Raw genomic sequence first — 25,974 nt, 5'->3', positions numbered from 1 at the left:
TTGTCTTTTAATTTTTATGTCAGTGCGTTTTGATGGACAGAAGTTTTTAATTTTTATGAAGTCAAATTTGTCGAATTGTTCCTTTGTGGATTGTGTTTTTGCTCTGGTTTCTAAGAAGTCTTCACCTAACCCAAGGTCTTCTAGAAGTTTTATAATCTTAGGTTTTATATTTAGTCCGTGTTCCATTTTAAGTTAATATTTGTGTATGGTGTAGGGTATGGATCAAAGCTCATGTATATATGTGTACAGATATTTAATTGTTCTAGCATCATTTTTAAAAAGATTATCTTTTCTCCACTGGATTACCTTTACACCTTTGTTGAAAATCAGCTCTTCATACATGTGTGGGTCTATTTTTGGATTTTCCTTTTCTGTTTCAGTGAACTATATATATTACTATGTCAGTACCATACTGTGTTGAGCACTATAACTTTGCAATACGTCTTCAGCTCAGGGAATGTGATTCCTCCAACTTTGTCCTGATTTTCAAAGTTTATTTGCCTATTCCGTATGAATTTTACAATCAGTTTGTCAACTTGAAAAAATGTATGGAGGAATTTCGATTGGGAATATTTAAATCTCTAGATCAATTTTGGGAGAATTGCCCTCTTAACGGTATTGAGTCTTACCACCCATGAATATGACCTGTGAGTATGGCATATGTCTCTATGTATTTAGGCCTTTAATTACCTAAGCCGTATTTGTTAGTTTTCAGTGCGCAGGTCTTATACTTTTTTGTTAGATTTATCACTAAGTATTTTCATTGTTTTGATGCTGCCATAAATGGCTCTTTTTTTTTTAATTCAATTTCCAGTTATTCCTTTTAGTATATAGAAACACAGTTGATTTTTTATATTGTTCTTATATTCAGTAATCTTATTAAACCCACTTATTCTAATAGCTTTTTGGTAGATTCCATAGGATTTTCTACACAATAATCATGTCATATACAAATAAAGATAGTTTTTCTTCTTTCCCAACTGGATGCCTTTTGTTTCTTGTTTAACAGTACTGGCTAGAACCTTGAGGATAAGGTTGCATAAAAGTCATGAGAGCAGATATCCTTGCCTTGTTCTTGATCTTGGTCATCATTAAGTGTGATGTTACCAAAAAAAAAAAAAAAAAAACAAACTAGTTGCTACTGAGTCCGTTCTAATTAATAGCGATCCCATATGTTTCAGAGTAGAACTGTGCTCCATGGGGTTTTCAGTGGCTGTGATCTTTTGGAAGTAGATATCCAGGCCTTTCTTCCAAGGTGCTTCTGGGTGGACTTGAATCACCAACCTTTTGGTTATTAGTCAAGTGCTTAACCATTTGTGCCATCTAGGGTCTCCAAGTATGATGTTAGGTGTTGGTTTATTGTAAATGCCTTTATTGGATTCAGGAAGTTTTCTTCATTTGCGGAAAGCTTTTTTTTTTTTTAAATCAGAAATGGATGTTGGGTGTTGTCAAATGCTTTTTTATTGCATCTTTTCTTTTTAGTTTGTTAATATGGCAAATTGCATTGATTGATTTTCAAATGTTATACCTATCTCGCATTCCTGGAATAAACCCTGCTTGTGGTAATCTATTATCCTTTTTATATATTGTTGGATTCTATTTACTAAAATTTTGTTTAGAATTGTCACATCTATATCCATAAGGAATATCGATCTGTAGTTTTCTTTTCCTGGAATGTCTTTTCTAGTTTTGTTATCAAGTAATGTTGACCTCGTAGAATAATTTGGGAAACAATCCTCCTGTTCATTTTTCTAGAATAGTTTGTATGTGATTTCTTTCTTAAAATGTTTTGTATAATTCATCAGTGAAGTCGTTTGGGCCTGGAGTTTTCTTTGTGGGTAGGTTTTTAACTACCAGTTTAATTTTTTTGAATAGCTATAGGGCTATTCAGGTTATCTGTTTCTTCTTAAGTTAGTATTGGTAGTTTGTGTCTTTCATGAATTTGTCTGTTTCATCAAAGTTGTTGAATTTATTGGCATAAAGTTGTTCATAATGGCCCCTTATTATTTTAATATCTTTAGAATCTGTAGTTAAGTCACTTCTGTCCTTCCTGATATTGGTTATTTATTCCTTTGGCCTATTTAACCTAGCTAAGCTAGTAGTAAAAAAAAAAAAAAAGCTGCTTTTTTTTTTTTAGTAGCATTTATGAGTCGGAATCAACTCGATGGCAACGGGGTTTAGTAGTGTATTAATTTTATCAGTCTTCTCAAAGAACCAGTTTTTGTTCCATGGATTTTTCTCTATTATTATTTTTTTTTCTATTTCATTAATTTCCTCTGTCATCTTTATTATTTTCTTTCTTCTGCTATTTTGTGTCTCATTTGGTCTTATTTTTCTAATTTACTGAGGAGGATGCTGAGGTCATTGATATGAGACCTTTTGTGTTTTCTAACATAGATGCGTAGCGATTTAAATTTTCCCTAAATGCTGTTTTAGTGGCATACCACTGACTTTGATATGTTGTATTTTCGTTTTTATTCCGTTCATAGTACTTTATAATTTCCCTTTGATTTCTTCCTTGACCCATGGGTATCTAGAAATATATTTGGGAATTTCCCAGCTATCTTTGTGTTATAGATTTCTCACTTAATTTCATTGTGGCCAGAGAAAATACTTCACTTTACATGAATCCTTTTACATTTATCAACACTTGTTTTATGGCCCAGAGTATGGTCTGTTTTGAGATATGTCCTACATGCGTTTGAAAAGAATTACACCTCGTACAAACTTGTGTCTTTTATTTTTTTCCTGATCAGTTTGGCTTCTGTTGAGTGTGATGTTTTGTAAATGTCAATTAGGTCAAGTTAGTTGGTAGTATTCTTCAAATCTTTTGTATTCTTACTGATATCCTGTATACTTACTGTATCAATTATTGAGAAAGGGGTATTGCAGCCTCCCTCTACCATTGTGGATTTGTCTGTTTCTCCTTGTGATTCTATCAGCTTTTGCTATATTTATTTTGAAACCCTGTTGTTGGGTACATACATGTTTAGGGTTGTTATGTTGTCTTGGTGAATTGACCCCTTTATCATAATGAAATGACCTTCTTTATCCCTGGTAATAGTCTGTGCTCTAAAATCTATTTTGCCATTGGCTATATTAATATTTTTTTATATTAATATTAGAAAACTATTTTTAATTCTTTGAGTTTTTTTTTTATATGGTATTTACCTCCAGGGTTCATATAGTATGCCTTCAAAGTGATTTCTTGATTTATCATATTCTATTAAATTCCTGTTATGGTGTGATTTCCTAATTTTCTTTTGCATCCTACTTGCCTTTCCCCAATTTCTCATTATCTTTTTTCACATTTAAAAAATATCAGTGGTCAGTATTAATGTGTTGAAAGGCAACAGGGAGGTATGTAGTATATTATTATTGTTTCCTTTCTAGTAGTACATTTCCATTTTATTGGAGTTTACAATTGCCATGATTTAAAAAATATCCTTAATTCATGTAATTATTACTCTTTTCCTCCAGTGCTACTATAGACCTATCACATGCCTTTGAATAATTTTTCCAAATGCTGTGGCACAGTCCTTTTCTTCTACTGGGGTTTCTCCTTCAACCAGCCTCTTCCTCCTCAAGTCTAGTCGCTCTTTTCATAGCCACCCACATAGCTATCATACTGGGATTTCTTTCTGCTCTTTCATTCTGTCAAATCCCTGATTTTATAGATTCCACACCTTCCAGCGAAGAAAACGTGTATGGAAGTAAAATTTTTTATTCCTTATGTGTCTGGAAAATTATCCTGCTCTCATACTCAGCTGCCTATTTGGTGTGGCGTAGAATCTTAGCTTGAAAATAGTTTTCTCCCGGCCCTCCTTCAGGCTTTGAAGGCATTGTTGCACTGTCTTTTGGTATTCTGTGTTGCTATTGAGGAATTTAGAACCATTCTGAATGTAGTTCCTGCATGTCTTCAGCCTTCCCTTCTTCTTCTCCTTTTCCTCTTCTTCTGTCTCTTTTCTAGGAACTCCTAGAATTTTTGCTTTGTCTCTGGTGCTCTAAAGCAGAGGCTGGCAAACTTTTTCTGCAAAGGGCCAGAAAATGAATAGAGGGCTTTTTTTTTTTGAGGGCTGTATGGTCTCTGTCTCAACTACTTAACTCTGTATTGTAGTACAAAAGCAGCTATAGAAATATGTAAACGAATGAACACGGCTGTCTTTCAGTAAACTATTTACAAAAACAGGCGGTGAGCCAGATTTGGCCTGTGGGCTGCAGTTTGTCGACCCCTGCTCTAAAGTTTCATGATGCTCTACCTTGGTGTGGGTTCTTTATTTTTTTTTTTCTACCTTTTTTTTATTTCAAATCTTTTTTTTTTTTTTTTATTATCGAACTTTTGGTGGTTTACAGAACAAACTAGTTTCTCATCAAACAGTTAGTACACACATTGTTGTATGACATTGGTTAACAACCCCAGGACATGTCAACATCCTCCCTTCTCAACCCTGGGTTCCCTATTACCAGCTTTCCTGTTCCCTCCTACCTTCTATTCCCTGCCCCAGGGCTGGTGTGCCCTTTTAGTCTTGTTTTGTTCCATGGTGGTGTGGGTTCTTTAAATTCAGTGTGCTAGGTCCTTGATGGGCCTCCAATCTTGAGATCTAGGCCCTTCAGTCTTGGAATATTTATTTTTTTGTATACCTTTGATAATTTCCCTGCCAACATTTTACGTTTGCTTTTTTGTGGAATTCCTGTTAGTCTATTTTTTGGGCCTTCTGAATCTGCCCTCTACTTAAAAAAAAATCTCTTGTCTGCATCATTATTGTTTTGTAATACTTTCTAAAAGAGTTCTGAATTTTTCCGATAGAGTCTTCTTTACATGGGTTTTCAGCCAGTATTCCTACTTGTAATCAAAACTCGACCCCCACCTCCTACAGCACCAGGTACCTCCAAATCTGAAGCCTTTCTGCAGTTTTACAGGCCACATTTTCCTGCTTCTCATCAATAGAGCTCTCTGCAGACACAATTTCTGTGAAGTCAGTTACAGTTCTTCCACCAGTTTTCTTACTCCAAAAATTTATTGGCATCTTTTGTCTGTAGTTGTCTCCTTTCCAGTTCTCTTGTCATCGTTATTTATTTACTGTTATTTTAGCAGACGTTTGGGAGAGAATGGAGAAAATATGTGTGTACAATCTGCCATGTTTAACTGGAAGTCAGTAGTACTTATTCCCTTTCATTATTTTCTATTTTTCTGACCTGTTATAGTTCCAAACCTCATTTAAGCTCATTTTGGTTATGATACACACTTCTCAGAGACGAATGCATTTTTATTTTGCTTTGTGAGACTTTGGACAGTATACTACAACTACTACTCATTGCTGTTGAGTTGATTCTAACTCATAGCGACCCTATAGGTCAGAGTAGAACCACCTGATGGGTTTCCAAGGAGTGCCTGGTGGATTTGAACTGCCGACCTTTTGGTTAGCAGCTGTAGCTCTTAACCACTTGCCACCAGGGTTTCCTTCGACAGTATATACAAAGACACTAGACTTGAAATCTAGAAGCCTAGATTCTAGTTCTGCATTTACTGACCTTCTCTGCAACTCTGAGAGTCAGAATTTTTTAAGAGAAGGAAATCAGTGCTTACCGATTGCCTTCTTGTTGACAAAAACTACGTAATAGGCAATCTTCCCCTCCTTGTTTTCTGTTTTAGTTTTTAATCTTTCAGTAACTGTTGACTTCCCACTCCCTGCATAAGTAAACCCATCCTAACCTTTTTGCTCAGAGATGCAGTGCAGAAGTATTTTGTTGTTTTACAAGTTTTGATGCTCATAGCTTTATGAGAGAACACGGAATTACCATGATGTAAAGATCTGGCCTTGAAATATCACGTGTGGTATTGAAATGTATTCTCTAAGGTGCAGTTGAGGTTCAGGCTTTTTTTGTGGTAGAGAATGGAGATGAGGTGGAATGAATGGGGAAAGAATTTGAATAGTTATTAATTTCGTATCAGTTTTAATATTTTATTTTGCACTGGGATGATCAGTTTTAGTATTTTATTTTGGGGGTAGAGTAGGTGGTGTAGAAACTACATATTTTCTTCTTAGCTCTTCTCATGATCCTAGGATTATGTAGCTGGAAGGGATCTGAGGAATGCTTTAGTCTTGTGGTTCACAGACTTTAGTGTACACAAGTCTGTTCTGCCATATTGCACAATTCCGTAGGTCACCAAAGAATAGAGCTGTGCAACTTGGCAGCAAGGTTTGCCTGTGGAACTTTTAAATGCAGATTCCTGGGCCTCACACTCAGAGACTCTGATTCAGTAGAACTAGGATGGACCCCAGGAATTTGTGTTTGTTACAGGCACCCCTTCCCCATTGCCCATATACACACAAAGGATTCAGATGCAGCTGGACCAAAGACCACACTCTGGGCAACACTAATGAGAGAAATAAGGTCCTAGGAAGTTAAGAGTCTTGTCCCAGTTTGTTAGTGGGAGAGGTGGGAATGGAACACGTGCCTCATAACTCTGTTCAGTGATTTTCCCACCAGACCAAACACTATTATTTTAGTGTCTGGTTACATCATGAACTAAAGATATGAACCACCAGCTTAAAGTGTCTTTATTTGTCGTAACCTTAGTTTCTTATAAATGGTTTTCAGATGTTTGGGAATAGCTTCAGCTCTCAGTCACTCTGCCGCAGAGGAATGATTGTGAAAAAAGAAAAGGAAAGCCCTCTGCCCTTACCCCCCTCAAGTAACCTGCTGGAGACTGGCTTCTGTGTATTCTCTTCTTGAGTCGTTATGCCCATGGAAGATTAACAGATACTTATTTAGAAAACTGTCCACAGCATCCAGAAACTTGACACTGGGTGAAACAGAGAGTACGTGCTGCTGAACACCTTCTTTACCCAAGTGCGACGTAGCAACGGTTACTACGTTCTTGGAGGAAAGGAAGGCAATGCTTCACGTGCCTATTATTTAGGATGTTTTCCCCATCTCTGTCACAAACCAGCCAAACAAAATACACACATGCTCTCCACTGAGTCACTCGCATTCTGTGATGAAGTACTGCATGCTGAAAGGAAAGGAGTTTTCTCTACTGTGGGTAGTCATTGTTACCCATCTCAGACACTTTATGAATAATGATTATTGCAGATTTTCTTAGAGAAGTCAGTTGCAGAGAAATAAAGATCGCTTACTGTTAAAGAGTATTTGCTGATTGATGTCTGAACACCTGTCTGTCAACTTGTATTGTGGTGGCTTGCACGTTGTTGTGATGCTGGAAGCTATGCCACTAGGATTTCAAATACCAGCAAGGTCACCCATGGTGTACAGCAGAGCTTCCAGACTAAGACAGACTAAGGAGAAAAGCCTGGTGATCTACTTCCAAGAATTAGACAGTGAAGACCTTGTGGATCCCAATAGAAGATTGTCTGACTTGTTTGCTTTGGACACGTCAACAGGAGGGTTCAATTGCTGAAGAAAGACATCATGTTCGGTGAAGTAGAGAGCCAGCAGGGACGATGGAAAACCTTGGTGAGATGGATTGACACAATTACCACACAATGGATTTGAACATGCCAGCAATAGTAAGGATGACGCAGGACTGGACATACATAGTTTCATTCTCTTCTAAATAAGGTCATCTTGAGTCAGAGCTGACTTGTTGGCAGCTAGGTATCTGCTCATTGATGTAAACTGAAATCCACATTCTCATATTCTAATTCTCCTTTTAAAACTGTATTATTCAGGGTGGGCTAGATTATGCTGTGATAAATACAACTCCTGAGTCATAGTGGCTTAACAACAAAGGCTTATTTTTCTTCTGGCCACATGTCGGGTGTGCATTGTCAGGGGACCTTGATTCACTGTGTGCACTCCGGAATCCATGCTGATCACAGCTCCATCTCAGCCTGTGCTTCCCCAGTCACCTGGTCAGGAACAGGAGAGTGCTGCAAAGCCTTCTACTGGTAATTAAATGCTTCCACTTAGAGGTGACAGATGTCACTTCTGCTCATTTTTTACTGGCCACATCAAAGTCAAATGGAAATGGCTATCTTCAAGAGGGTTGAAAGTACAATGTTATCATGAACCCAGAGTGTTCAGGAAATGTTAATAATGATAAGTCTTTCTTATTTGGTTTCAATCTCATTAATGTTTCTAAACCTTCAGACTTCCAGATGAGGCCTAAATGTTTACAGTTTCTGACCGTGTACATATGTAATCAGAGGTTCTTTGGCATTACTGTGAAAACATTTAAAATTATCTTTGAGTTATTCATTTTGTTTTATTGTGCTTGTTTTTCTCTATAAAAGAGAAAAAAACACCTTCTTCCTGAAACTTTCTAGTCTACTACTTTGGCAGGCCCAGGAAACAACTATTTTTGCCTTAAGTGTGGGGCTAATAGGCTCACTTTGGGAATCACCTGTTGTTGTTTGTTGTTAATTGCTGTCAAGTTTGTTCCTGCTCGTTGTGACCTTGTGTATAACAGAACAAAACGTTGCCCTGTCGTGCACCACCCTCACAATCATTGGTATGTTTGAGCCTGCTGTTTCAGCCACTGTGTCACTCCATTTCATTGAGGGTCTCCCTCTTTTTTGCTGACCCTTTACCAAACATGATATCCTTCTGTAGTGACTGGCCCCAATTGATGGCGTGACCAAAGTAAGCAAGACAAAGTCTTGCTATCCTTGCTTCTAAGAAGTATTCTGGCTGTACTTCCCCCAAGACTGATTTGTTCATTCTTCTTACAGTCCGCGGGATATTACATATTCTTTACCAATGATACATTCTTCTTTGGTTTTCCTTTTTCATTATCCAGCTTTTGCATGCATATGAAGCAATTGAAAATACCATGTTTTGGGTCATGAGCATCTTAGCTATAAAAGTGACATATTTGCTTTTTAAGATTTTAAAGAGATCTTTTGCAGCAGATTTTCACAATGCAATGTGTTATTTGATTTCTTGACTGCTGCTTCCGTGAGCATTGGTTGGTAATCCAAATAGAATGAAATCCTTGACAATTTCAATTTCTTCACCATTTATCCTGATACTCTCTGGTTAAAAACAAAAGCTGAACAATATTCTATCCTATAATCCCCACCTACACATTGAGCGGAGTCAATGGAGTTAAAGGGTTCTAGTGCTCAGTCTTATATATAATCTGTATGTATTGACATTTTCCAAAACAGCAGACAGTATGTGACTAGGACATCTTTTTCCCCTTAAGCTCTAGGAATATAGCAAAAAGAAATTATACTGTTTTCTTCCTCCTTGCCCAACCATGTGAAGGGAGGTGAAATGTGAATCAATATGTAAAATGTAACCATGCAACCAAATCATGTGCCTGGCATGGGTATATGGAAGGGCAGGGTTTAATTTTGGGAAGAGAGTGAAAAGAAAAGGTCGTAAACCAGGATCCAAAGTCTGCTTGCTACTTGCTAATTGCCATGACTTTGGACAAATTAGTTACATAGCCTAAGTTTCTTTTTTTTGAATCTGCAGAACGAAGGGCTTGAATTACATGATCTAATGGGTTAATGGAAACCCTGGTGGCATAGTGGTTCAGAGCTGTGGCTGCTAACCAAAAGGTTGGCAGTTTGAATCCACCAGCCGCTCTTTGAAAACCATATAGGGCAGTTCTGCTCTGTTCTGTAGGGTTGCTATGAGTCAGAATCGACTCTATGGCAGTGGGTTTAGCGGGTTAATACGTATTAACTATTATACTCTAAAATGGTAAAAAACGGGTTTCCAACCTTTTCTAGTAGGAAAACTTTTTTTTTTAACTCAGAAAAAAATTAATGACTTCTGTTTGATGGCTTTAATTTTTTTTTAAATGAACATTAGATCGTGACACTCCCCTGCTGAAAGCCTTCAGTGGTTTCCTATTGCCTTTAGACCAGTATTTCACAACCTTTATTTCATTGCTGCCTTCCTAAAAAAGCCTTTTTAGATGGTTTTCCCTAATCTACCTTGCCCCATGAAATTTTAAGACCACAAATATACTGTGTATCTGTGTTACCTGTGTTGTGGTCCTTTAGAGGGACACAAGCCATTGTATTACAGAAAAACCTGTGAAAACCAGAACCTGTGTAAGGTGGAAATCTGTCAGGAAAGGAAAACCCAAATGTTTTCTACTAAAAGGAGCAATAGAAGGGTGGTAAGACTGTACCCTGTCAAAGGCCGGAAACTTGCGAGACCGGGAAAAACAAGGCAGTACCGTTGAGTTCTGCCTCTTACAGGTTACTCTGTATTTGAGTCCTGCCCCCTCACCCCCAGGCCCCAAGAACCAATTTTCACCCCCTTGGGTGTGGTATCACCTCCACTGAGAATGCGTGCTTTAGACTGTGGTTGAAAATCCTTACAGTGGCCTTCAAATCCCTGTGTGATCCAGCCTATCTGGCTCTCCACATTCCTCTCCTCTGCTCTTCCCCTCACTTACCACTGTTCAGCTGCACTGGCCTTTCAGTTTCTTGGGGGTGTCAAGTTTGTTGCTACTTCAGGGACTTTGCACTTGTTCTCTTTGCCTGGCAGTTTCTTTCTTTATTTTTTTTACTTAAAAAAAATTTATTTTGTTGTTGAGAATATACACAGCAAAACATACAACCATTCAACAGTTTCAACACGTACAATTCAGTGACACCGATTACGTGATTACACCCTTCAAGTTGTGCAACCATTCTCACCCTCTGTTTCTGAGTTGTTCCTCTACCATTAGCATAAACTCACTGCCTCCTAAGATTCCTATCTGATCTTTCCAGTTGCTGTTGTCACTTTGATCCCATATAGACGGTTCTTAAAAGAGCATAATGCTCAAGGCAGACATTTTTTACTAGTTAAGCTAGACTATTGTTTGGTTTTAAGACTTCAGGGGAATATTGTTGGTTTAAGGTTTAAAGATTATCTCAGGGCAGTAGTTTCAGGGGTTCATCTAGTCCTTTATTTTTAATTGATTAGTTTATGCTCATCCTATTGGTTTCCTGCTTAAACATCACTTCTCCAGAAAAACCTGTCCCCACCTCCTCCTACCCCAGTTAAGATGAGATCTCTTCTGTCACTTTCACTCACAGTGCTGATTCCTTCAAGTACTTATAACTTGTAATGATACACTTAATTTATATTTTTATTATGTGTCTGCCTTCCCCAGTAAATTGTAAGCTCCTTAACACCAGGGACTTATTCCCCTCTGTATATGTCACATCTAACTCAGTGACTGGAATTGTTGAGTAAAGAACTAATAAAGTATTTTTAAGAAAATAGAGGGCAATGGTGGTTCAGTAGTAGAATTCTCACCTTCCATGGGGGAGATTTGATTCCTGACCAGTGCCCCTCAGTTGCAGCTACCACCTGTCCATCGATGGAGGCTTGCATGTTCCTACATTCCTATGATGCTGAACAGGTTTCAGCAGAGCTTCTAGACTAAGACAGTCTGGGAAGAGAGGCCTGATGATCTACTTCTGAAAATTAGCCAGTGGAAACCCTTTGGATCACAATGGTCAGATCGGCAACGAATAATGGGGATGGCACATGGCTGGTCAGTATTTTGTTCCATTGTGTATGGGGTTACTGACTCAATAGCAGCTAACAACTTTCAAGGGCAGAAACTACACTGAACTTGGTATTGCCTTAAAATGAATGTATGTATTATTAACCACAATGGCACCTGAGTACACGTATTAGCTAAGGTAACATCAGCTGCTATAACAGAACAATCCTGACTTTGCAACGGTTTAGGAAAATAGTTTATTTCATTCACATTAGTCTAGTAGGGTTGGGGTGAAGATAGGGTATCTGCTCCAAAAAGCCATTCAGGGAACAGACTGAGGGAGGCTCTGCCATCTTTAACACATGGCCTCCAAGGTCACCCTGGTGCCTGTATCTGGGCGGCAGATAGGGGAAGAGAATGTTGAACATCACATGGGACCTTTTCATGGGGTAGACTTGCGGATACAATGCGTTGCCCAGCCCACATCCTTTTGTTGCATTTCTGACCAGACTCGAACTTCCAGTAGGGTCCCAAATCCTGTTATCCCACCACAAGGCTAGTTACATGGTCAAGCCTCCCAGCAAGGAAGACTAGGAAGCGTAGTACAGCCGTGTGCTCAGAGGTAATGTGAGCTGGTCTCTGCCACAGAGCACTTGAAAAGTCACACATACATGTGCAAGTTGTAGTTGATGTTTGGATGCATGCAAATTTACAATCACTTTTTGTAGCTTAGGGGTCCATGGGTCCAAGACCCAGAGAATGGGAACTGCTAAAAGCAGTGGTACGTAAGTTTTATTTTAGGAGAGGTTTTTGCCTGCAACATCATTTTCAAAATTATGAGGTAAGATATGGTGGAGTGGTGGTGGTGAGGCGGGGCATGATGGGTTAGAAATGCAACATATACATCAAATTGAACGAAACAGTTTATTCCCATACGACCACCCATCTTCCCAGGCTGCTCTTGTGCCACTCTGTTGGTGATATGTGCAGATTAGCATCTTGTCATCTGAATGTAAGCCCAGGTGGGGTTCTGGCTGGGCTGCTTGCAGCATTGTCCTTAACAAAATGGGGCCTTTTTGCTGAGGGACTATTTTCAGTTCCCAAATCACCTGATAAGTCCTACTCTTCTGATGAACTACAAATAAAAACCAGCTCTCCATCCCATGGGATTGTTAGTCAAATAGTGTCTGTTTGTTTAAAGGGGGGGAAAAAAAAGACCTATTGCATGTCTGGTTAATAATACCACAAGGCAATTGTAACTGATCTATGAAATCATGATACTGTACTTTTATCTGAGCCAACACTTGCCTGGCCATCCTTCAGTTTGGCCATTCTTTTCCATGCCACAGGATGGGAGCAGAAATATGAGCCTGGGCATTTCTTGGGAGCAGAGTTTATGAGCTTTTCTCTTAACTCTTCTCCTCAGCAAAAAGAAAGAAAGAATTCTGAGTTTGGTGGATCATGTGGGCTGCTGTATTATTTCTCTTGCAGGTGTGTTGAGAGCTTTTGAGACTTGCCCTTTTCTCTTCTCTCATCCATCTGACACTATAACCTAGCTGTCCCCTTTGAAAGGCTGGGGGGAAGATAGCATTTGGAGACGAACTATAATCTCCCAATAGAAAAATGCTCTGTGTTTCAAATTCTAAAGTTTCAAAGAAGTTAATTCACGAATTGTATGTTTTTCAAGAAATAAGAAGTGGTAAACATTTTTTTCTATCCTGTTTCAGCCTTTTTTTTTTCTTTTCCTCTTGGTTTAAGGTGCTGTTTCAGATCAGTTCTGTCCTGATTTCTAGGTTTCTGTTTAAGCTTAAAAATATTGATTGACATTAAAAAAAAGAAAAAAATTGGCAGTTTGAATGTGACCCCACAAGCTGGTTGATGAGGTCATGCTGGTATCTGTCTGGGTGCTTTACTGGGGTTAGTAAAGAAGTTCCATCTGGGGCCAGAGCTGGAAAAAGAGGGCGCTCCCAAACCCAGGCATCTACAGCTTGGCAAAATCTTCACAGTGGTGCTGTATAGAAATTGCTGGAAAATCACCTTTCCCTGGGTATTATAAAATGCTGTCTTATTTGGATCAAGAGCGCAGTATAGGAGGCAGGATGGTAACTGCTCCATGGTACCCCTGCTGTTTGGAGTATTTGAGTTATGTTTAATTTCAGTCCACCTGTGTAGCACTTTAGATGTCCCTTTGTTTGGCAACATGACATTCCATGCTAGGTCTTGATCTGGGTCTTCCCCAAGTAGACCACTGTTCAGAGGAATGCTAAGTGAGTGAGATTTCGGGAGCCTGTCACCAACCCTAAGCTCAAGCTGTTCTCCTTCCTTGCAGCTGTGCTCAATTATGTATTTAGCTGCCACTGTTAATGAGTCAAAAGCCACATCTGCCGAGAGCTGTGTTGGCACTTTCAGGGCAGTTGGTCTCCTTCCCATCAGCTGTTCCAAAGAGAGTCCAGAGTATAGAGTTGATAGGGATGCATGTTGGGTATGTGGTTCTTGGAGGCTGTTCTGAGAAGAAGAGTGAGATGATTAAATGTGACATTGAGTAATGTGCCAATTACAGTTTATAGCTCTTGTGCTTTTTGTGCTCTGCTTGCTTTTGTTTCAGCTACAAGGCCTTCTTAGTGGTTGTGATGGTTAAGGTTGTGTATCAACTTGGCTGGGCCATGATTCTTCTTGTTTGGCAGTTATGTAATGATATAGTTTGGCAGTTATGTAATGCTATAATTTGGCAGTTATGTAATGATATAGTTTGGCAGTTATGTAATGCTATAATTTGGCAGTTATGTAATGATATAATCATCCTCCATTTTGATCTGATGTGAGCAGCCAATCAGTTAGAAAGGGAGTTGCCTTGGTGTTGTGACCTGCATCTAGTATGTACGAATGTTCTGGCAAAACTTGCACACTCTGGATCCTGCATCTGACTTGTTATCCTCTGACTTCCAGTTATTGGGACATGAGTCAGCAGCTGCCACCTGACTTGCAGATCTTGGGATTTGCCAGCTCCTCCTACCCCGTAAGCCAGCAGCCTTCTGGTTGCCCTGCTGATTTGGGGTTCATCAGCCCCGGCAACACGTGCATCAGGAGAAGCCTCCAGCCTGATGCCTGACCCTCGGATTTGAGACTTGCCGGCCTCCACAACTGTATGAGCCATTTTCTTGAGATAAATTTGTCTCTCTCTTTACACACACACATGCACACACACGCACACCTGCTCCTCAAGAGAACCCAGCCTAAGACAGTGGTAAACTCATTTTTCGTCGAAGATGCAGTAAGATTCTAATTTCTCTGAATTTTAAAGGCTCCCCCTATAGAGTCATTGGAGTCCCTGGGTGGTGCAAAGGGTTCACATGCTTGGCTGCTAACTGAAAAGTTGGAGGTTTGAGTCCAGCCAGAGGTGCTTCGCAGGAAGAGCCTGGTGATCTACTTCTGAAAAATAAGCCATGGAAAAATCCTGTGGAGTACTGCTCTTCTCTGACACACATAGGGTTGCCAAGAGTTGGAATCAATTTCCAGAAACTTGTTTTTATAGAGTCATTAGTTACTTTGGTGATTTCTGGAGCTGAGACTTTGGAGCAATGACAGGAAGCCCTTCCACTAACTTACTTCATTCATTTGTACATCTTTTCTGTGTATTGGGTGGGAACAATGTATTCCCTTTAGCGAAGGCTATCCTGAAAAATGTTTTCAGTTTGAATACAGTGATCTAAGTAATCGCCTTCTTGTAATAACTGATTATTCTAAATGCTGTCCTTTTTGAAACAAATACTATGTGCAAGTTCTTCGGAATTCATTCAGGAATTCATGATCTTGAAGGAGCACAAAGATAAGGCTTCTTCCATTATAACCTGATATATATGATCATTCCCCCATATTTTAGGGCATGTTTCTTCAAGTGGTTTAACTTCTTATTCTCTGGATTTGATTAATCACTTCTTTCAGATCAATTAAAGTAGATAAAGCATTCAAAGAAAGGACCAAGCCTTGTACTTCTTTTGTACATCCAAAGTGCCCAGCCTAGCACCATGCATAGTTGACACTCCTTAGATTAAGTTGTGTTTATCCCACTGTATTTGTTTCTTGTGGCTACTGTAAAAAATCACTACAAACTGGGTGCCTTAAAACAGAAGAGATGTATTCTCTCACAGTTCTGGAGGCCAGAAATCCAAAATCAAGGGATTTCTTCTCTTTCTTCAAGCTTCCAGCAGCTCCTTTCCTGTCCCCACTCATAGCTTTCTATTCCATTAAGAAAGTAGAAGCTTTCAGAGGAAAACTTCTACCACATTCCGCCAGTTACCTGCATCTAGTTCATGTACCCAGACTTCTCTCAGTTTTTATGGACAAACTACCTGTTCAGTCTTTCTGCTGGGTGTACCAAATCCATCTGTTCAGCATCCCCATTTTTTTTTAACCTCTGTACTTGATTTTTCTCATAAGCCTACGAAGATACTGTTATTTCTCCCATCTTAAAAACTCTTACTTGCTACTATTTACCTCTTCAGTTACTGCGCCATTTTTTCTGCTCTCTTGTGCACTAAAAAAGCTCTGAGAGAGTTGCCTATTGTTTGCTGTCATTGCTGTCTTCTTAATATCTCATGGATGCATTGTACAGTGGAACCTGTGAGAGCCGGAAGTCAACGGGACTGCCTTGTTTTTCCAGGTCTTGCAAGTTTTCTGCCTTTGACAGGGTGTAGTCTTATTACCACTTTTCTGTCTCCTTTTAGTGGAAAATATTTGAATTTTCCTTCTCTGACAGGTTTCCACCTTGCACAGGTTCTGGCTTTCACAGGTTTTATTATAACAAAGCTTTCATACCATTACTCCTCCAAAAGTGTTTTTATCAAAGCTGTCAGTAGTCTCCATATTACCAAATCCAGTGGATGGTTCTCAATCCTCGTTTTATTTAGTTTGTCATCACCATTTAACACAGAAGAGTAGTCGTTCTTCCTTATTTGGCCTCAGGAACACCACTGTTACGGACTGAGTTGTGTTCCCCAGAAAGCTATGTTGAAACCTTAAGCCCTACTCATAGCTTTCTATTTCTTTGAGAAAATAGAAGCTTTCAGAAAAAAAAAACAAAAACCTCCTGAAAGTGACATTGCTTGGAAATAGAGTTTTGAAGATGCTATCAGCTAACAGGAGATTATACAGGAGTAGAGTGGGTCCTAATCCAACATGAGTGGAATTCTTGAAAAACAGAAGAGACGCACAAAGCAGCACACAGAAGGAAGAACACCACGTGACACTGAAGTTGCCAGCCAAGGAAGCCTGGGACTACCAGAAGCTGAGAGAAACAAGAAAAGATCTTCCCCTGGAGCCTTCACGCTGATACAACCACACTGTTCTTACATCCTACCTTATATGCCGCTCCTCTTCTGTCTCCCCTGCTCCGCATGCACTTCTTGGACTCTGTTTTTTTCTATGCTGACTTCCTTGGTAATCTCACTCAGTATCATGGCTTTAAATACTAGAGAAACTCCGTTATGCAGGTTTATATCTCCAACCCAGAACTTTCCTGAACTCCTACCTCATGTATTCACTACATACCTAGCATTCTTACATGGAAATTTAAGGGGTACCTCAAACTTATTGTGTCCAAAACTGGCATCCTAATGAACTCCTGCTACCAACAAAGCATGCTCTGTCTCCTGTAGACATTCCTATCTCATTGAAACGCAACTCATTTCTTCCATTTACTCAGGCCAAGGACATTGGATTTGTTCTTGACACTTCTTTCTCTCACCTGCATCTAATTCGCTAACAAATAATCTTGCCTCTTCATTGAAATAGATACAGAAGTGAGTCACTTCTTGTAGTTTCAGTGTTGCCATACTGGTGGAAACATCTTCCTCTTGCCTGAATTATTTTAAAAGAGCTATCTAACTGGTCTCCCAGCTTCTGCTCTTATCCACCATCAGTCCATTGTCAGTAGAGCATCCAGAGTGATCCCGTTAAACATACAGACCCATGTTACTCCTCTGCTTAATACCCTCCAATGGTTTCCCATCTCCCTCAGAGTAAAAGCCGAAGCTTTAAAATGGGTTATAAAACCCAAACCAAACCTGTTGCTGCGAGTCAATTCCGACTCATAGTGACCCTATAGGACAGAGCAGAACTGCTCCATAGGGTTTCCAAGGAGCAGCTGGTGGATTTGAACTGCCCACCTTGTGGTTAGCAGCCAAGCTCTAAATCTGGCCTTTGTTACTTCTCTGATCGTCTTTCTTTCCAGTCTCCCTATTTCTTACTCTGCTTCAGGTTCATCAGACTTCTTGATGTTCCCTGAACATGCCACGTATATTTCTACCTTAATGTCTTATATTTAATATCTAACCCTTTAAAAAATGTTTTTATTTCTCCTTTCGACTCCCCTGATTTGGTACAAATATATGTGTAGATGTGATTTTTCTGGGCATAATTTCCTTGGTGTTTTCTACGTACACACTATTTCTATGTGAAGTTAGTTTACACATAATACCCTTGTGACTTATGTCATTTTATAGACTTATTATGTCTCTTTTTTTCTAACTTCACAAAATATTTGCAAATTCTGATTTTCTTAACATTTTTTTTAACCCATATGGGTCATTTCTTAATGTTGATCCTTTTGTCTCTAACTGTTGGGGTAGACTCAATGCTCACTGGCACCATAGACATGATTGTAGAAGACAATGGTAGGTATCCCTCATGTCAGTAGAGGTTCACAGATGAGAGGGGCCTTGGTTATGACCGAGTCTTCTCTCATCCGGGACCCAGTAGGGGGAGAACACAGATAGGTGCTGTCTTGACCCGTTATTGGGCAGAGTGACTTCAGGCAGGCCCTACAACCTCCCTGAGCCCTCGTTTTCTATCTGTAAAATGAAGGTGGTTGAGCTAGTTGATCTCTGCGGCCCTTTTGAGCCCTCACAGCCTGTGAATGTGGGCAGGGGCTCTACTCAGGCTACACATACCTGCTAGTTTATATTGTGGTCTCTCCCTCTCCTTATCTGCTCCTTGCCAGCTTTCACGTTAAAATTTTCCACCAAATAGGGACACTGGAGTCAAGAGGCAACAGGTACCAGGCCTGCATCCTGCCAAATCTCTCCCCGACTTAGGCACTGCTCGTGGATAGGCTTTTGCTAGGAACTGGCCAGCTTTAGTCCTCTTTCACAAATAAACTTTAAAGTACTCCCGTGAAGAGTGAGAAGCTGCCAGTGGTGCTGGCAGTGAGTTTTATAATTATTTTTTGATGATTTCCATGTGACTTTTAGTTTGCGGGCAGTGTATTTTGGTTGAGTTGTTTTGGGGGGTGTCCTGCCAGCTATGCAGGAAGTAGAGTGTGGTGGGAGAGCTTCTTGTTCCTTAGCCCTCTGACAGCCTAATTGTGTGCTAATTGCTGTCTCTGCAGCTCCAAACATGCCAACCTGTTGGCCATTGTTTGTGCTTCACCCATGGCTGTTGCCTTGGAAAACCTTGGACCAGTTGGCTTAAGTGCTGAGTCAGGTCTTGGATAGTGTTTTCCATAAAATGACGTTGCAGATAGCGAAGGGATATCCACAAATAGCACATTGCTGGGCACCAGGCTCTGTGCTGGCCTTATCTTTAATTTTCACAGCAGTTCTTTGAAGAGATGCTTAATCTCCATTTTAGAAATGATAAAATAATCTAGATGGTAATTAAGAACTAGCTAAGAGTTGAGCAAAATTTGAACCCTGACCTTTCCGACTTCACAGTGCATGCTCTCTCTGCTGCTCCATACTGCCTCTTAGATGTAGTTAGTGTTGTATTCAGATCGCATATGCTTAACTAGGAGTCTTTGGGTGGTGCAAATGGTTAACATGCTTGACTGCTAACCACCAACTGAAAGGTTGAAGGTTTGAGTCCACTCAGAGGCACCTTGAAAGAGAAGCCTGGCAACCTACTTCTGAAAAATCAGCCATTGAAAACTCTATGGAGCACAGTTCTGCGCTGACATCCATGGGGTTGCCCTAAGTTGAAGTCAACTGGAGAGCAACTGGTATGGTTAATTAGATTTTCGTGGGTTGGTCATGCTATTAGATCTTAATTCCATAACATTGCTGCTATGGAAACAGTGGAATTGTGCTTTTAAGCAAACTTATAAAACTTTGGCAATGCTAACTTGTAGGTTGGGGGAGGAGCTTGGTATACTTGTTGGATTAAGTTCCGTTTCCTTCAGGCATCTCTTATAATAAAAGATTAAGACTGCTGAGGTTAGGTGAGAATTGGCCAGTTGTACATTGCTGGCCATGTTGTTTTCTCATCTCTCTCTTGCTTTAAAACGAAAACAAAAATAAAAACCATTATAACGCCAACAAAATCACACAACTAGAAATTGGGAAATGGGAAGACTCTCATGCTATCTTGTAAAACACATGAATCTTGAGGTTTGAATCAAAATGATGGTGTTTTACAATTCGTATCTGTTTAATTGTGACACGGTACACCTGCTTGCTTTTAAGACAAGAAGTGATAGTATAAGGAGAGGGAGAAAGTGACACGGTCACCAAATAACTCTTCTTCAGTGATACCCTGATGAGTTAGGCATAAATGAATCAGAAACAGATGGGTCCCCCCCTGACCCCACTTGAAATACACATGGGTTTAAAAACCAAGGGAAAATATGGTTGGAAAAAACAGTGTTCTTTGTTAAAGCTCAAATGTTTGAATTATAATTTTAGATTGTCATAGGCTCCAGCAACTAGTTGTATGCACTCATCTCTAATTTAGGTGGGGTGTGTGCATAAGCTGAGCATTTCAGCTATTCTGTGGAGCTGCTGTTAGGAAGGCGTAACAGTCCTGTAAAATGACATAAGGCACAAGAGCCTTATGTGCAAACTCATTTCACATGGGTTCTTGGGTATTGAGTAACATGAATTTCATGTAATTTGATTCTTGAAAATTTCATTAGGCTTTACCTCAATCCTTGTGTGTGAAAGTGAAAACAGTTTCAAAGGGATACCTCCAGGTGCTGTGCTAGACATCTCTACTCCCTGTCCTTCTGCCAGGGGTAGGGTGTCATCTCCATGACCTTGAATTTAACTGATTCTCTTTCAGTTTCTTTGGTCATTGCTTCGGATTGTATTAAAGGAGATAGTCTCCATAATTTGTTCCACTAGCTGCAGGTGTTCTTATGATCTTTGACTTAACTTTTAACTTTGATTTCACTGTAAACTAGAAAACTGTGGAAAGGTGTCTGTTGGATATGAGGAAAGCCCCCTGACCAAACAGAGGCTAAGTTCTAGAAGAGATTGCTGAGTCATCTTCCTCTGACAAGGTCTTTCATTGCTTGTTTGGCTCATCTTTTGGGATCTTTGAGGAACTGTGGAATTGTGACCACTGGAGAGAATTCTTTTCATAATCATGAGGGTATTAACTCCAAGTGGGTCAATGCTATGTTTGACTTTCCATTGGTTTCCTTGACAGTTCTAGCCGAATATCTCACCACCGTCTTAAGCTGGACTTGGAGAAGACCCATCTTCTTTTTTCTTTTTTCGCAAATCATTAAATAACTTCTTTGCCTAATATCTCCTTACACTTATCCCTCATTAAACTTGTGTTCTCTCCACCGCACTCTTACCATTTCTTTCCCTCAATAAGTACCGGTTCCCATTTTTACTCTGCATTTGTATAACCTGGTACCTTCTGTGCATAGCTTTCTCTTCTGGTTTCACAATGACTGCCTTACTTTCCTTTAATCTCGGAAAAAATTCTACACCATCAAACCATTTTTTATTTTGTTTCTTACTTGGCCCTTTCCCTTTGGCTGGAGAACTGTTTCTTTTAGCATAAACATGGTATTACTTAATCTTGCAAAGCCTTTCTTCATTAGATATCTTTCTTTTTAGCTCTTATAAACACCATCTAGTTTCTAGTTAGTTTCTTTGGTTCTGCTCCAACAAGTCTCTACTTGGGTCCTATTCTTCACTTTTCTTACTTGTGAATTATGTTTTATGCCAACTCCAATGTCTAAAATATTGACTTTTCTACCTCATCAGTGTCTTTTTATCTCATTCAAAATTCTTCAAGATTCTCTTTAAAAAGAATGTCAAGTTGGTAGTTAACGATCATGTACCACTGCTGACATATAAAATTCTACCTCAGGGGAAGCTTTCACTCATTTGATGGAAGAATGATGATAATGATCATAATTACTCTTGCTGGGATTTTTACTTTTTCAGCTGGCTCTTGATATTGTGAATCATTCATTTATTCACTTACTCACCTTGAGCAGATATATTGAATACACACTAAACTCCCATACTATACTAAGCATTGGAGATGAAAATATTAATAATATGTGGCCCCTGTTCTTAGAAAGCACATAATCTGAGGAAGACAGAAAAAAGACAGATATGTATAAATTATATTACAGTAAAATGTATCTACTGTGATGAGTATTTTAACAGAGTTCTGAGGAGGGAGTGATAAAGTCAACTCCAGAAGAAGAGTCACGGAGGAAGTGACACTGGACTTAAGTCTTACTGGCTGAGTAGGAGAATGAGGAGAAGGAGGGTATTGACAGGGAATAAAATTGCAGATGCATGGAAGCATGAAAAAAGAGGATGTATTGGGGGAAGGATAAAACAATAGGTGTGGCTAGACTGTAGAGTGTGGTAGGAGCAATGGCAGGACACATGACAGGGTGGCAGCGTAGGCCAGATTTGTGAAAACTTGAGTCCTGGTAAGGAGTTTGGTGTTAGCCCAGAGCTGCTTAAGATTTTTTTTATGCCTTTCTTTGTGTGTGTATGTGTTGTCTGTGTTTTAGGATAGTGAAATAATTTGTCCTTAAGATTATAACCCTTACATCATTGTGGAGTATAGATTTGAGAAGGGGGAAGATGCAGTCAGGGAGATGAGTTAGGTGGGTATTCCAAGGGTCTGGGTGAGAGATAGAGTATGAACAGTAGGCTATGGCAGTAGGGATGAAGAGAACAGACTTCACAACAGAATTTGGTAGCAGATGGAATTCAGGGGCCGACTAGAGAGGGAGAAGCCTCTGATTACTCAAAAGAGCTATAGCTTGAGTGGATGTCAATGTACAGGAAGACAAGCCAATTTGGGCAGGTAGAAAATGAGTTTAGTTGTTCACTAGTTGTTCATCTAAGTAAAGCTGCCTGGGGTGCAGTTGGAAATGCAAGATTGGAGTGCAAGGGAGAAGAATTTGGCATTAGAAATAGTAATCTGTCATGCCGCTGGTCTTGATGGCTTGAAGATACACTTGAAGAAAGTTCTTAAGGACAGTACTGGATATACCCACATTACTCTTGTTTCTCTGGGCTATTTTCAAATTTTCTTAACAAATTGTTCCATAAGCATCTTTTCTATGGCAATGGGTTTTGAAGGTTTTGATGCCTATCCTTTTTTTTTCTTAAGAGTTATATTTTTGGCCTCAACTTCAAGGACCCTTTTGAGAGATAAAATTTTAATTTCTTTATGCCATCTTGAAGTTGTAGTACTTTGACTAAGCATGTTTTTTGTCTGTGTCGTAAAACAGAGAAGCCAGGCATTTTTCTTTTCATTTAGACATCTCAGGCAGGTGATTTTACAGCTGTTGGCTCTTGAACTATCCCTATTCTCCTTGTCTCACTGAGCAATTTGGAAACTCTCAAGGTCTGTGATTTGCAATTTGTAGTTTTAAAAATGCATGATCTGGTTGCCAACCAAAGAGACCAATGTTGCAGTTAGCCAATGTTGCTTAAAAAGACTTCAATGTTTAATCTACTGTTTGAATACTTGTAACTTATTCCCTGATAGAAGAGACTTTTTATACAAGTGCAGTATAGGATCTCTACATTTTCTTAGTTGATGCAATATCCAAGATTTATCCCATAAATGGGGAGAATATTCTGTATGCTACTATTATATCTATGACAGGTCTCGTTTTTAAAAGAACCTGAGCTTTGAGGATACCTTTAGGGGTAATATTAAATACTTAATAACCAGTATAGTAATACACATAGGTATGTGTGTGTTTATTTTAAAATATATCACTTTATGTTCTCTAAAGTATATGTCTATATCTATACACAGACACACACACACGTATACACCATAAAACTGCTCACCAAGTGTAGCACAAATTGTTCATCAAATCACTCTATTTCCAGTTTATCTGTTGATGCTCAGAAATTGTGGTGTGATCTTCTGTTTGATAAATTATGTTCCTGTCTGAGCTCTGATTTGACACGGGAAACTGCATCCATCTCTTCCAGGTTCCCTATTAAATGGGTAGTCAGTCACATCCCTGGCATTGGTGCTTTGTTAAAATTGAGAGATGGGTAGGTGATGCTCCCCTGGAAGCCAGCCCTTCCCACATGGGGAGAGTCTGTACTTTGGCCTCCAGCAAAAACACCAAGACCAATCTGCCCATCTTAACTCTTCACACATAATCTGAAACACATACCCTTGTTGCTGACATCACCTAGGTCCTTTCAGTGGCCACTGGAGGTGACTCACGTCTTTGCTGGCACCATTCCAAGGTCCATTCCCTGTCTCTATGGCTGCAACTGGGTGACATAATTAGGTAGTTTGTAGTCTCAGTAAGTACAGGATTACTTTTTATCAACTGGTATGGAAGTATTTTATAATTTTAACCACGGTATGTACCATCTAAATTGTCAACCCTGGTTGCATACTACAAATGTGCTTTATATAACAGAGTTTACAGGAACAATGGTCACTAAAATTAGATTGAATGGCTTATTCCTTAGAGCTTAAGGCATTATGCTTGGGCTTGACCTAGGTTGCATGTCGAAGTCTAGCATGTTGAGTAGTTCAGAAGTATTGCTTTGATTTGAAGGTGGGGTAAAAGACCATTTTCACCTCATCACAGGTTTATGCAGAAAGATGATTTTTTGACTTCCAAAATAATCTTTTCTGAACCCTGTGGGAAGATAGTGGCAAGATTCTTGTGGAAATTATTTTATTGTTTTATCTGGACATAATAGACATACTTATTTTGTCTTTTTTCTACATAGGTAAGAATAGCTTAAGAATTATGAGTTGGAAGCATTTTAGAGATACGAAAATTCTGTGAAAGCCCCTCAAATCTTTCATTTCCTAGGGTTCTTCATCATGGCTCAAAAACATGGATTCTTATTGAACTATTTTGCATTCAACCTTATTGACATCCTTTAGGAAATCTGCTTCTGCCCAAATTACTTTTCTGTGTTTAAAATTCTTTGTACTGAAAGATAAGCTGATGGTGTGCGTGTGAACAAGGAGACTGGAATGAAGCAGTATCACTCGTTTATTAGCTACTTGTTCATGGATGGTGTCCTGTGCTGACAGCCAACTCAGCATGGTTCAGTTTTATATTAATAATAATTCGAGTTTATAGAGCCAGATACTATGTTAGACTCTTTAAATAAATGATTGCTAGAGTAAGCACAGCATTTAATGTTCAAATAGATGAATTTTTGCAAGTGAAAAGTAGAAAGTAAAAAATTAAAATTGCAGAATTTTCTGAATGGCTGATTAGCCAGTAGGTTGGTTCTATCATATTGGTTGACCTAGGAAGTCCTGTTTAAAAACAATTTTTCAAAAATAAAAATAATATAACTGTGTAGTAAATTAAAATTAAAAAATCTGTATATTGATTTAATGTTAAAAACAACAAAAACAGAATGATTATTCTTGGAACATAGCCACATAATTTAATTAGTTCCTTGCCATTTCTGTCTTTAACACTGTATCTCTAGTATTTTTCTGAAGATTGTATTTTTAAAGTATGAATATATATATATATATTTGCCTGCAAAATTCTTCCAAGTTGTATTTTATGATTAATAAAATTGAAATTGTTGACTCCTTCAGTTAACTCTTCTCTGTAGACCTTAATATTTTTGACAGAAAATATTTTGTACTGAGGTACCTGGAAAGTCCAAGCAAATTGTGATAAATGAAAGATACTCTCAATTCCATATTTTCTTTGTAACAAAATGTATAATTAATTCGGCCCCAGTTCAGCCTTTGGGCCTTCTTGACAGATATTTTTACGAGGCAAAATTCATCAAAAACCTTGTCTCTATTTATGATTCTTTTTAATGTTTTGCTAAATTTAGATCCTGTGAAATTTTAGGATTTCTGAACTTTCATTCTGTTATATAGAATGTAAATTTTCTAATTAAAGATAGGAATTCCAGAATTTTATCAAAAGATTCTTCCCACCAGTAGAGCTATTCCAAAGTGCAGTTAGAGAATTTCAAATTAAATCTTGGACACTGTTTGAGGAGTTATTATCATTTAATTGTTTTAGTTCTTTCCTTGCTTTTGTGGGGATTAATTTCAATATCTGTTTGCCAGTTTTGATTTTATAACTGTAATTTGCCAAAAGTTTCAAACCCTTAAGTGTTTTAGCATTTCATTCATTGACATTCTAATTACCTTATTAAAGATTTCTAATTGATTTTGAAAAGATGCAATAAAATTTAGAGGATTTGTTTACAAAAACAGGTCACACCATTATAGGACTAGGCTTTATTTACAAAACAGGTTCACAAATTTTCTAAAATCTAGTTGATGACAGGGCAAAGAAAGAAAACACACAC

Source organism: Loxodonta africana, chromosome 9 (genome assembly GCF_030014295.1).
Source record: "Loxodonta africana isolate mLoxAfr1 chromosome 9, mLoxAfr1.hap2, whole genome shotgun sequence".
Taxonomy (NCBI): domain Eukaryota; kingdom Metazoa; phylum Chordata; class Mammalia; order Proboscidea; family Elephantidae; genus Loxodonta; species Loxodonta africana.
The sequence above is the reverse complement of the archived record's forward strand: the minus strand, read 5'-3'. Positions refer to the sequence as shown.